The sequence below is a fragment of the Trachypithecus francoisi genome, unplaced genomic scaffold (genome assembly GCF_009764315.1).
Source record: "Trachypithecus francoisi isolate TF-2019V2 unplaced genomic scaffold, Tfra_2.0 Lachesis_group0, whole genome shotgun sequence".
NCBI lineage: Eukaryota > Metazoa > Chordata > Mammalia > Primates > Cercopithecidae > Trachypithecus > Trachypithecus francoisi.
Window position 1 is genome coordinate 195,118,160 of NW_022681453.1, and position 13,990 is coordinate 195,132,149.

The following is a 13,990-nucleotide window of genomic DNA, read 5'->3' on the forward strand; positions in this document are numbered from 1 at the left end:
CTAACTTTTCTTAAACTGGCTGGCAGGTAACACTTTCCATACATCTCTGTATCTATCTGACACTATTCAACATAATGCTTTTAACACAGAGGCACCAACAAACATTTAAACTCACACTTTGAATCAAGACTCATAAATATCCCATACACCTTCAGTAGTTTCAGGCCCTTATAAACAAGTAAACACTTTCTAATGACACATTTTGTTTCAGAATCTTCCCCAGCAAAGCATAGACAATTTGGATAACGTAAGAATGCATCCTTATGTATTCAAACTGCCCAAACTCACAGGCCGGTCATGGTTACAGGCCATAATGTGGCTGTACATGAATGATGCCTACTTATTACTGTAGAAATTTGAACAATGAGGTAAGAAATCATGCTCAGAGTCCAGGTGCAGTGGTTCATACCTGTAATCCCAGCACTTTGGGAGGCTGAGGTGGGCGGATCACCTGGGGTCAGGAGTTCGAGACTAGACTGGCCAACATGGAGAAACCCTGTCTCTACTAAAAATACAGAAATTAGCTGAGTGCGGTGGTGGGCACCTGCAATCCTGCTACTCAGGAGGTTGAAGCAGGAGAATTGCTTGAATCCGGGAGGCGGAGGCTGCAGTGAGCTGAGATCGCATCACTGCGCTCCAGACTGGGCGACAGAGCAAGACGCTGTCTCAAAACAAACAAACAAAAAAACTGAAAATAACCCAGGTGTGCACCATCCCAGCTACTTGGGAGGCTGAGGCAGGAGGATCACCTGAGCCCAGGAGTTCAAGACTAGCCTGGACAATATAGAAGATCCTGTCTCTTTCATCCATACTACACTTGATCTTAGCCAAAAGGCCGAGAAGCGATTCTTTCATCCATACAATGGAATCCCATTTGACTGTAAAAAGGAATGAAGTACTGATAGATGCCACAACATGGATAGACCTTGAAAACATGGTGTTAAATGAAAGAAACCAGTCACAAAACACCACATATCGTATCATTCCATTCATAAGACAAAAAACAGATTAGCGGTTATTTGTGGGGGGATATGAAATAAGGAGTGGCTGCTATTCAGTGCAGTATTTCTCTCTGAAGTGATGTAAATATTCTGTAATTAGATAGTGGAGATGGCTGTATAACTTTGTGAATACACTTTAAAAACCCACTTAACTGGCTGGGCGCGGTGGCTCATGCCTGTAATCCCAGAACTTTGGGAGGCTGAGACAGGCAGATCATAAGGTCAGGAGTTTGAGACCAGCCTGGCCAGTATGGTGAAACCCCATCTCTACTAAAAATACAAACATTAGCCGGGCGTGGTGTTGCGCTTCTGTAATCCCAGCTACTTGGGAGGCCGAGGCAGAAGAATCGCTTGAACCCGGGATGCGGAGGTTGCAGTGAGTCGAGATCGTGCCACTGCACTCCAGCCTCCAGAATGGGCAACAGAGCAAGACTCTATCTCAAAAAAAAAAGAAAACCCATTTAACTGTATACCTTAAAGGGTGAATTTTACTGTCTATGAATTTTTTTTTTTTTTAATTTAAGGAATTTTTAAGGAAAAGAAAGAAACCACGTTGGGCCAAACATGGATGCAGAGAGCAAGAGAAATCGACCTGAAATAGAGGCAGAGGCAAGGATGAAGAGTTTGCCTCTGGTGAAGAAGATACTCTAAAAAATATGCTAGAGGCTCCGAGGGCAATGCAAAAAGAAGAGTTCTAGAAATAATCTGAAGAATGGAAGCATCATTGGAATAATCAGACAGTCTCACAATGGGACTACTTCCACGGTGACAAAGCCATTTATAGTATTTGCTGTGTTCAGGAAAAGATCACTTGAATGACCTCACAGCCATGCCTTCTACCTTCTATGCTTACTCTTCATGCCTGAAAAAAAGGCTGATGACAGGCATCTGGATTATTTACTCTGCTAGTAACATTTCTATCCAGTGACAGAAAAATATGAGAATAAAAATGTGTAGTTTTTCCATTTTTAATAAATTAACATCCTTGGATGGGTGTGGTGACTCATGCCTGTAATGCCAGCACTCTGGGACACTGAGGCGGGCGGATCACTTGAGGTCAGGAGTTCAAGACCAGTCTGGGCAACATGGTGAAACTGTGTCTCTACTGAAAAAAATATAAAATTTAGCCAGGCGTGATCACGAGTGCCTGCTGTTCCAGCTACTCAGGAGGCCGAGGCATGAGAATCACCCGAACCCAGGAGGTGGAGGCTGCAGTGAGCTGAGATCGTGCCACCGCACTCCACCCTGGGCAATAGAGCAAGACACTGTCTCAAAATACAAAATACAATACAATACAATACAAAACAAAATACTATCACTTCATTCTCCTACTTAAAACCTTCTCATGGTTCTTAAGGTAAAGCCCAACAGTGCATCATCATCAGGCTCCTAACTTTCTAGACTCGTCTCATTTTAGTCTTTCCCTCTTTGGGCTTTAAGTTTTTTCTGTTCTTAAATGTTTCTTTAATGGCCATCGGAAGCTTTCGCACATGACCTCCCTGGACACAGGACTTTTAATGCTAAAACCAGGAAAGCCATGGACACACCAGAATGAACTGATGACTCTACTTTCTGTCCACCACCTCCACCCGGCAAACACCTACTTCAAGTACTAGCTTAAATGTCATTCTCTCAGGAAACCTCTGACACCTCTTCATTGCCACAAGCGTAGGTTTATTTCCTTTTATCTCAACATTCATCATGCTGGATTTGCTTTTTTAATGTCTGTCTTCTCTAACTACATACAAACTCCACAAGCACGGACCCAGTGAGTATCTATCTTGTTGACCATTACATCACCATCACACTGGACACTGTGCTTAGCCCAGAGTAGGTGATGAGTCATTATTTCTTGAATGAATACATCAGTGAATGAAAGGATTTCATCTGTGACAGCATCAGAATTAAAGGGTTTTTTCTTCTTTAGACTAATGGAGACCCAGGCAAGTTTGAAGATACATTCACTATTCTATCTCTTTTAAGGTCACTATTCTAGAAAGCTAAGACGAATGAATGCTCCATTTATCTTGTTCATCAAAACTGACCCAGAAACCTCATCCCTTAAGCACCGTATGTTCAAGATGAGACCCCAGGTCATTAAGTCTAAACTCTCACTATTCAGTCTCTAATGCAGGTACTCTCAGTATTTATAGCAGATCATCTTCCTAACCAGAAGATGGGATTCCAGGCAACAGGAACAGTAAGTATGATGTAGCTCATGAGACAGCAAGGAGATCACAGGCCAGAGGCAGCAAGCAGTGGGAAAAAAAACTAGGCTGAGTGGGGCCAGAAAGGTGCAGGTGCTGGGCAATAGGAAGCACCTGGAAATTCGAAGGGTTTGGTGTTAATAGTTTTTTCTATCCTTATATAATAAAAGTAGTACATGATCATCACAAAAACCTCAAACCAGAATAAAGTCTAAAATAAAAAAAGAATAACTCTAAGTCCACTTCTCAGAGATACCCATTTTTCATATTTTCACACTAGAAGTTACTAAGCAGGGAAATGACATAGATGGAAAAAATAACAGAAACTCTTCGTAAATCTCTCCTGTTGGATACAGTGAGTTCTAGATTTCTCTTCAAAGAACCAGTATTGTCTTCCATTTTAAAGTTTAACTTCAGCATAGTTTCAGTAAACAATCTTTTCCACCACTTTTAATCAGTAGTTCACATCTGTTACCCTGGTCGCCTGCTCCGTCCTGACTCATCCTGGTCACCTGCTCTGACCTAAGTCACGTTTAGTTACCTGTTCCTAACCATCCTTCCCACTAAACTACTCACCCCGCCACTCTGGCTCATACCTCTGGTCTCTTTAAAACAGCCAACTGGAATTAGCTTAGACTGTGCGGTCCAACCCTAGCCAACGGGAACGACACAGCAGTAGGGGATTCCTGGATTCCTGTGTCAGGAATACGAACCCGTCCCCTCCCTTGTTCAGGTGTGCTCTGACCATTGTTCCATCTGCGAGGAGCACCCTTTCTGCAAAAAGTAAAATTGCCTTGCTGAAAAAATTAAATTTCTGCTTGAGTGTTCTTTGCCGCACCAAGGAACAAGTATTTTGTTTCTTTCTTTCTCTTTTTTGTTTTGTTTTTTTGGTTGTTTGTTTTTTTTTGAGATGGACTCTTGCTGCTGCCCAGGCTGGAGTGCAGTGGCACAATTTCGGCTCACTGCAACTTCCACCTCCCGAGTTCAAGCGATTCTTCTGCCTCAGCCTCCTGAGTAGCTGGGATTACAGGCACGTGTCACCATACCCAGCTAATTTTTGTATTTTTAGTAGAGACGGGGTTTCACCACATTGGGCAGGCTGGTCTCGAACTTCTGACCTCATGGTCCTCCCGCCTCGGCCTCCCAAAGTGCTGAGATTACAGGCATGAGCTACCACACCCGGCCCAAGCATTTTGTTTCTAATACTCCTAGTTTATTCACTCATTCAAATATTTATTAAGTGCCTAAAAGAGTCTCAGTTTGGAGCTCACAAATAACAATGACTACTCTGAAATGAGTTAAGGAGCTGACAGGGCCCAGTGGAATGCACTGGAAAGGGGGACCCAGAGTTCCTATTTAGATGGGAGTAATTAAGCAAAAAAAACCCCAGAATTGGCTTTTGACGGATGAAAAGGAATTTGTCAGGCAAAGAGAGAGAGGAAGGGATCTGTATACAGAGGCCACAGGGAGTGTAAAGGCATTTTGTAATTCAAATGTGACCCTTTTTCTCTTTTTCTTCTTCCCCTTGGCTTCCACTCAATCACATTAAAAAAGAGAAACAATGACAAACGTGAAGGAAGCCAAGTGGTGAGGCCCAGAAAATGCTTCAAAACTGCCTGACAGGGAACAGGGAGAGAACAGGTCAGCAAAAGGAACATTACTAAAAAAGCTGGAAGAAGGGGCCAGGTGCAGTGGCTCACACCTGTAATCCCTGCACTTTGGGAGGTCGAGGCAGACGGATCATCAGCTCAGGAGTTCAACACCAGTCAGACCAACACAGTGAAACCCCATCTCTACTGAAAATACAAAAATTAGCCAGGCATGGTGGCACGCACCTGTAATTCCAGCTACTCAGGAGGCTGAGGCAGGAGAATCGCTTGAACCCGGGAGGCGGAGGTTGCAGTGAGCCGAGATTGTGCCACTGCATTCCAGGCTGCCAACAAAGCGAGACTCCGTCTCAAAAAAAAAAAAGTCTGGGCGTGGTGCCTCACGACTGTAATCCCAACACTTTGGGAGGTCGAGGTGGGAGGACCACCTGAGGTCGGGAGTTCGAGACCAGCCTGACCAACATGGAGAAACCCCAACTCTACTAAAAATACAAAATTAGCCGGGCGTGGTGGCACATGCCTATAATCCCAGCTACTCAGGAGGCTGAGGCAGGAGAATCACTTGAACCTGGGAGGTGCAGGTTGCAGAGGGCCGAGACTATGCCATTGCACTCCAGCCTGGGCAAGAAGAGCCAAACTCCATCTCAAATAAAACAAAAACAAAAAAGTCAGAAGAAGAAACGCATAAACACTCTGAAGTCTAGTTTCCCCTAATTTTGGCCATGAACCCCAAATAGCAATTCAAAATGGAAAAATGGGGAAGGAGAGTCCATAGACATGAAAAATTTTCAACCTCACTAGATTTATCAAACAGATGCAAAATGGAACAAGATACCATTCTCCTACTACCGAAATGAAAATCTATCAATCTGAGGTAACATCTTTTATTGAAAGATGAAGGTCAAGATTGATATTACTACTTAAGTGATTACCTAAGTTGCAAAAAATTGAAACAGGCTTACTCTAGTAAATAATGGTATCAAATCAGAAATCACCAATGTAGTCTGTCCCAAATCTCCACCAATACAATTTATATGAGATCTTTGAAGGATTTCAACTAGCTTTAAGGTCAACCATATTGAAAAAAGACTCGTGACCCAGCCATGCTCTGCCTCATAAAACAAAGTTCAACCATCTGCCTAAAAGAACATATGAAGATACCTTGTCTCTCTCCACTAGCCATCCCTTTATTTGGAGACTCCAGGGTCTCTTTTGAAGAATCAAGGCGGAAATAAGAATTGGTCAGCCACTCCTTTGCTAAACAGACGCAGTTTTTGTGGCAGCCATAGTTCCTTATCTTCTCTGATGTCTCAACATACATTCAGGGAGACTACCAGGGGCAAATTCCAGAAAGCAAACCAGGAAGTGTGTGTCTGCGCCAGTGTGCAGGTAAGGTTCCAGCGGGGCGGGGCTGTGTAAGGGCAGGAAAACCGGAAGGACACCCTGCTTCCGACGTTTAGTGAAGTAACAAGGAGAGTGTTATGTTGTGGGTGTAACATCAGAATCAGAAAACCCCTAACAGCAGCAAATGCTAGAAATCAGGGCCACTCTCATACATCAGCTCAGACTCACACAGACAGAAACAGGGTAGGGTAAGATCCTACTACCTTAGCCCAGAATACCATATGAAGAGGATATTAATCACTGGAAACCAGGCTGGGAGCTGTGTATTTATCCCTCGGCAATACATCTGAGAAATGGTTTCGTCAGAACTCCAGTCCCCTGCAGAGGTAAGGAAAACCCACACACATTTCTGACAAATGCACATCAGATAGGACGTAACAGTTACTGTTCAATGGTAAGTAAGCAGTAAGAAATCCTGCACTGATCCTAACAACAAGAGAAAACCACAAGGAAGATCACCCTTCCCACAAAAGCAGAACCTAACTTACTTCAGGAACTTCCCGTCACGATCTGGCAAACCACACAAAACAGGCCGCCTATGGAGAGAGGAGACCAGGATGAGATAAGATCATTTAAGAAAAGTGAGATAGATTGTAAAAGGATACAAAGAAATTAAGATTGCAATAGCAGAAATAAAGCCAACATTGGAAGTGAAAAAGAGAAATCAAACGAGTGATAAAAAGGGCAAACATCTGAGCAGCTCACGTAGGGGACAGAAATGGTGAGCCAGCCTAATAATTACACGTGTTTTCAAGGAAGGAAACAGAACAATTGAAACAAAAGTAATCACCAAAAGTATCATTGGAAATTTTTGAAAAAGCACCAAGTATAAAGATCATAAGGAACTAATGCTTCAGGCAACATTAGTGAACATGTACAAGTCAGAATCTGTCAAAATATTTTTTAAAAAAGAAAAAGGAAAATTCCTACCACCATCCAGGCATAGGAAAAAAACAAAATGATTAATGCAAGGCGGCAGAACAACATCCACAGAATTTCTGAGGGAAGTTAGCAATCTAAGTAATTAAATGTGGCTTCCAGGTACTCCTAGTGAAAATACTAGCTGAAAACGTAAACTAGATGATATACATCATTAATGAATTTAAATATAAAACTGAGAAAACTGGCAATGAGCAATGAATTCACATAAATAAGGTTTAAATAACTTGTGTTAATACTAAATGTAATTACTGAGATAAAAGAAATAATTAGGCCAGGTGTGGTGGCTCTCACCTGTAATCCCAGCACATAGGGAGGCTGGGGTAGGAGGATAGGATCACTTGAGCCCAGAAAATTAGGCAGGTGTGGTAGCATCCACCTGTAGTCCCAGCTACTCAGGCGGCTGAGATGGGAGGACTGCCTGAAAGACTGCAGCAAGCTTAGGTTGCACCACTGCACTTCAAACTGGGCAACCTTCCTATATCTGAAGATTATAAGATTTTTTTTCTCAGGCCGGGCACGGTGGCTCATGCCTGCATTCCTAGCACTTTGAGAGGCCAAGGCGGGCGGATCACGAGGTCAGGAGATCGAGACCATCCTGGGCCACATGGTGAAACCTCGTCTCTACTAAAAACACAAAAATTAGCCAGGCCTGGTGGTGGTTGCCTGTAATCCCAGCTACTCAGGAGGCTGAGGCAGAGGTAGGAGTATGGCTTGAACTCGGGAGGCTGAAGTGGCAGTGAGCTGAGATCACACCACTGTACTCCTGCCTGGGCGACATAGGGAGACTCCGTCTCAAAAAAAAAAAAAATTTTTTTTTTTCTCTTAACTCACTCTCACGTTATCCTCTTCACCTCCATGGTGAGCTTGGGACGAGAGGGAGACCTTGTCTCAAAAATAAATAGGCCAGACGTGGTGGCTCATGCTTTTAATATCAGCACTTTGGGAGGCCAAGGCAGATGGATCACTTGAGGCCAGGAGTTTGAGACCAACATGACAAAACCCTGTCTCTACTAAAAATACAAAAATTAGCCGAACATGGTGATCCACGCCTGTAATCCCAGCTATTCGAAAGGCTGAGGTCAGGAAAATTGCTTAAACCAGGGAAGAGGAGGTTGCAGTGAGCCGAGATCGCACTCCAGCCTGGGCAACATAGTGAGACTCTATCTCAAACAAACAAACAAATAAATAAAACAAAATTACCAAAAGAAGATGGAATTAGAAACATGAAATATATAAAAAACACATGAACAATATTCTGTGTCCCAAGTTCACCATGGAGGTGAAAGGAGGATAAAGTGAGAAAGGGTTAATAGAAAAAAATCTTATAATCTTCAGATACAGAAAGAGTCAAAACAATTTTCTTTTTCAGGCTTACGGATCAGAAATTCTTTTTTCAATTTAGATTTAGACTTGAATTCACTTAAGCTAATATACTTTAAAAACAGAATGTAGGGTGGGCATGATGGCTCACGCCTGTAATCCCAGCACTTTGGGAGGCCGAGGCAGGCGGATCACGAGGTCAGGAGATCGAGACCATGCTGGTTAACACGGTGAAACCCCGTCTCTACTAAAAATACAAAAAATTAGCCAGGCGCAGTGGTGGGCGCCTGTAGTCCCAACTACTCGGGAGGCTGAGGCAGTAGAATGGTGTGAACCAGGGAGGCAGAGCTTGCAGCGAGCTGAGAGAGCACCACTGCACTCCAGCCTGGGCGACAGAGTGAGACTTCTGTCTCAAAACAAAAACAAAAAACCAAAAACCAAAAAACAAAAAACAGAACGTATATATTCCAAATATCTGAGATAAAAGCAAACCAAATACAATTTACAAAGCAAAAAAAGAAAACATTGATAGTGAACAGATAAACGAAAGTGGTATAATATGTAGAATGGAATATTATTCACCCTTATAAAGGAATTAAGTACTACAGGTTGAGTATCCCTTATCCAAAATGCAAAATGCTTGGGGCTAGAACTGTTTCAGATTTCTAATACTGGAATATTTGCATATACATAATGAGATATCTTGGGGATGAGACCTAAGTCTAAATATGAAATTCATTTGTGGCTGGGTATGGTGGCTCACACCTGTAATCCCAGCACTTTGGGAGGCCGAGGCAGGCAGATCACTTGAGGTCAAGAGCGAACTGTCTTGTTGACAGTTTCCGTCAATAAGACCGAAATTGTCTTTAAAAAAAAGAAATTCATTTGTGTTTCATAAATGCCTTATATATATATATATATATAGCCTAAAAGTAATTATGTGTATGTATATAAATTTTTGTGTTTTGGGGGGACAGTCTTGCTCTGTCGCCAGGCTGGAGTGCAGTGGTGTGATCTGGGCTCACTGCAACCTCTGCTTTCTGGGTTCAAGAGATTCTCATGCCTCAGTCTCCCAAGTAGCTGGGATTACAGGTGCGCACCACCATGCCCCGCTCATTTTTCTATTTTTAGTAGAAAACGGGGTTTTACCATGTTGGCCAAGCTGGTCTTGAATTCCTGGCCTCAAGCAATTTACCCACCTTGCCCTTCCAAAGTGCTAGGATTACAGAAATTAGCCACTGCACTTGGCCAATATTTTAAATAATTCTGTGCATGAAACACAGTTTGCATTAAGTACTTATATATGGAATTTTCCATTTGTGATGTCATGGCAGCACTCACAAACTGTTGGATTTTGGAGCATTTCAGATTTTGGATTTTCAGATTAGGAATGCTGAACCTATACTATATGCTACAAAATGGATGAACCCTGAAAATACTGTGCCACATGAAATAATGAGCGAGACACAAAAGGACAAACATTGCATGGGCCGGGCACGGTGGCTCAAGCCTGTAATCCCAGCACTTTGGGAGGCCGAGACGGGCGGATCACGAGGTCAGGAGATCGAGACCATCCTGGCTAATACGGTGAAACCCTGTCTCTACTTAAAAATACTAGCCGGGCGACGAGGCGGGCGCCTGTAGTCCCAGCTACTCGGGAGGCTGAGGCAGGAGAATGGCGTGAACCCGGGAGGCGGAGCTTGCAGTGAGCTGAGATCCGGCCACTGCACTCCAGCCTGGGTGGCAGAGCAAGACTCCGTCTCAAAAAAAAAAAAAAACATTGCATCATTCCAGTTATATGAAATATAGAGGATAAATAGAAGAGGCAAGTTCATTGAGACAGAAAATAGATTAGAGATAGGCTACTAGGGGTTGGAGGCAGGGAATGAGGAGTTCAGTGTTTAATGAGTACCGAGTTTCAGTTGGGGAAGAAGAAAAAAATTCTGAAGACAGATGGTGGGGAAAGTTGTACCACAATGTGAGTGCTTAATGCCAAAGAACTGTACACTTAAGAATGTTTAAGATGGTAATTTTATGTTACATGTATTTTACAACAATTAAAAAAAGCAACAATGAATCATTAAAAACAGAAAACATTAAATAAAATAACAGAAACCTACCAGAAAGCATTTATTAAAATAAACATGTTTCGGGATTTAAAAAAAAAAAAACACTTTATTTTAGGTTTTAGACATTCATTTTTAATGCTTTAAGCATTAACATGTTTTAAAATATTAATATGTTTTAAGCACTCATTTTGGAATAAAGCAAAAATAAACCATATTCAATTTTAAAGACACAACAAAAAACAGTAAGGAAAGATAATATTGAATATATTGAACAAAAAAGAAAGTATACACAGGAATTTAAGACAAGCAAAATATAAGATGCAAAAATGTTAAGCCGGGCGCGGTGGCTCAAGCCTGTAATCCCAGCACTTTGGGAGGCCGAGGCGGGCGGATCACGAGGTCAGGAGATCGAGACCATCCTGGCTAACATGGTGAAACCCCGTCTCTACTAAAAAAATACAAAAAACTAGCCGGGTGAGGTGGCGGGCGCCTGTAGTCCCAGGTACTCGGGAGGCTGAGGCAGGAGAATGGCGTAAACCCAGGAGACGGAGCTTGCAGTGAGCTGAGATTTGGCCACTGCACTCCAGCCTGGGCGACAGAGCGAGACTCCATCTCAAAAAAAAAAAAAAAAAAATGTTAAATAGGACAATCGTTTGAATGGATGAGGTATAATTCATAATGAAGATCTTGAGAGGTGTAGAATTTACACATATACCAAATAATACTGAATCAAAACATGACAAAAATTATCAGAGTTGGGAGAATGAGAACTTAAGCCACAGACTTAGAAAAAAAAATCTGCATAAGAAGTATCTACCAGCCTGGACAACAGGGTGAACTGTCTCTGCAAAAGGACTTTAAAAATTAGCCAGGTATAGGCCAGGCGCAGTGGCTCACGCCTGTAATCCCAGCACTTTGGGAGGCTGAGGTGGATGGATCACCTGAGGTCAGGAGTTTGAGACCAGCCTGGCCAACATGGTGAAACCCCATCTCTACAAAAAAAAATACAAAAAATTAGCTGGGCGTGGTGGCAGGCACCTGTAATCCCAGCTACTTAGGAGGTTTAAGGCACGAGAATCACTTGAAACCAGGAAGCGGAGGTTGCAGTGAGCTGAGATCGCGTCATTGCACCCCAGCCTGGGTGTCAAGAGCAAAACTCCATTAAAAAAAAAAAAAAAATAGCCAGGTAGGGTAGCGTACCTGTAGTCCTGTCTACTCTGGAGGCTGAGGTGAGAGGATTGCTTGAGCCCAGAAGCTTGAGGCTACAGTGAGTTCTGATCGCACCACTGCATTCCAGCCCGGGCAACAGAGCAAGACTCTATCTCAAAAAACAAACAGAAAACAATGAGATACTACTACCTATTGGAATGAGTAAAATCCAAAACAATGATAACATTACACGCTGGAAAGGATATGAAGCAACAGGAACCCTCACATCCACTGCTGGCGGGAATGCAAAATGGTACAGCCACTTTAGAAGACAGCTGAATAGTTTCTTACAAAATGAAATACATTCTTACTATACACTCTTAACAATCACGCTCCTTCCTATTCACCCAAATCAGCTGAAAACTTATGTCCACCCGAAAACCTACACATGAGCACTTGAACACACATTTTTTCAAAGATATACAAATGGTCAGTAAGTGCAGCATGAAAAAAGGCTCAACATCACTAATTGCTGGGGAAATGCAAATCAAAACTAACGTGATACCACCTTATACCCATTAGGATGGCTACTATTAAAAACAACAGTTATGTTAAAAAGAATGTAGAGAGATTGGAGATGCTGCGCACTGCTGGTGGAAAGGTAAAGTGACACGGGCACTGTGGAAAGCAATACAGTGGTTCCTCAAAAAAGAAAACACGGCGCTATCATATGACCCAGCAACTCCACGCTAGGTATGTCCCAAAAGAACTGAAAGCAAGGCCTCAAAGAGGTGTCTGTACACCCATGTTCGTAGTAGCATTATTCTCAGCACCTAAAATACGGAAGCAACCCAAGTGTCTACTGATGCATCAATGGACAAGCAAAATCAGATAAACACATACACGGGAATACTCTACACCCTAAAAAAAGACATTCTTTTTTTTTTTTTGAGATGGAGTCTTGCTCTGTCGCCTAGGCCGGAGTGAGCGGCGCCATCTCAGCTCACTGCAAGCTCCGCCTCCCGGGTTCACGCCATTCTCCTGCCTCAGCCTCCCCAGTAGCTGGGACCACAGGCGCCGCCACCTCGCCCGGCTAATTTTTTGTATTTTTAGTAGAGATGGGGTTTCACCGTGTGAGCCAGGATGGTCTCGATCTCCTGACCTCATGATCCGCCCACCTCGGCCTCCCAAAGTGCTGGGATTACAGGCTTGAGCCACCGCGCCCGGCCAAAGAAAAGAAATTCTGACACGTGACAACACAGATGAACCTTCAGAATTAGTGAAATAAGTCATAAAAACACAAAATATTATTCCACTTACATAAGGTACTTAAGAGTAGTCAAAATCATGCAGACAGAAAGGAGAATGAGGAGAGATGGTTTAATGGGTATAGAATTTCAGTTTTGCAGGATGGAGAGTTTCAGAGACTGATGGTGGTGATAACTGCACATTATAAATGTATTTAGTACCACTGAACTGTATACTTCAAAATGGTTAAGATGGTAAATTCTGTTACATGTATTTTACACCACAATCAAAAACTCCACACATCGATGCTTACAGCAGTTTTATTCATAATCACCAAACCTGGTCCTTTGCTAGGCGAATGTACCTCCAGACAATGGAATATTATTCAGCACTAAAATGAAATGAGCCATCAAGCCATGAAAAGACAAGGAAGAACCTCAGATGCACACAGCTAAGTGAAAGGAGCCAAGCTGAAGAGGCCTCACACTGTGTAACTCCAACTGTGCGACATTCTGGGAAAGGCATCGCCATGGAGACAGGAAAAGGATCAGTGTTGCCAGGGGTTGCGGTAAAGCGGGGAGGAGCAGGTGGAGCAGAGAGTTTTAAGGAGGGGGAATCGTTCTGTATAATACTGGTGGATACGTGTTGTTACACATCTGTCAAAACCCACGGAATGTACAATACTGTAAGAGCAAACCCTAACGTAACTATGGGCTCTGGACAGTAATGATGTGTGAGCGCTAGTTCACTGACTCTACCAAACACACCACGGTGACGCAGGATACTGACGATGGGGAGGCTTGGAGAAGACGGGCGCGAGGAGCATGGGGTATACGGGAACGCTGTACTTTAGGCTCAGTTTTGCTGTGAACCTAAAATGCTGCAAAGTCTATTAATTAAAATGAATAAAAATTTTTAAAAATCGTTAGAAACAAAGAGAGTGACACTCAACCAACACATACTTATTTCATACCTATTTTTTCAAAGCTCTGTAAAATAGAATATTTTAAAAAAACAAATAAAAAGAAATTTCAGATGGAAGT

General features: G+C 42.8%; 1 protein-coding gene across 4 annotated transcripts in view; it reads right to left on the reverse strand.

Annotated features, from left to right (window-relative positions):
- The window catches only part of PAK2 (p21 (RAC1) activated kinase 2), a 123,144-nt gene that overhangs the window by 78,951 nt on the left and 30,203 nt on the right, over nt 1-13,990 (reverse strand). The gene's annotated exons all lie outside the window — the stretch shown is intronic.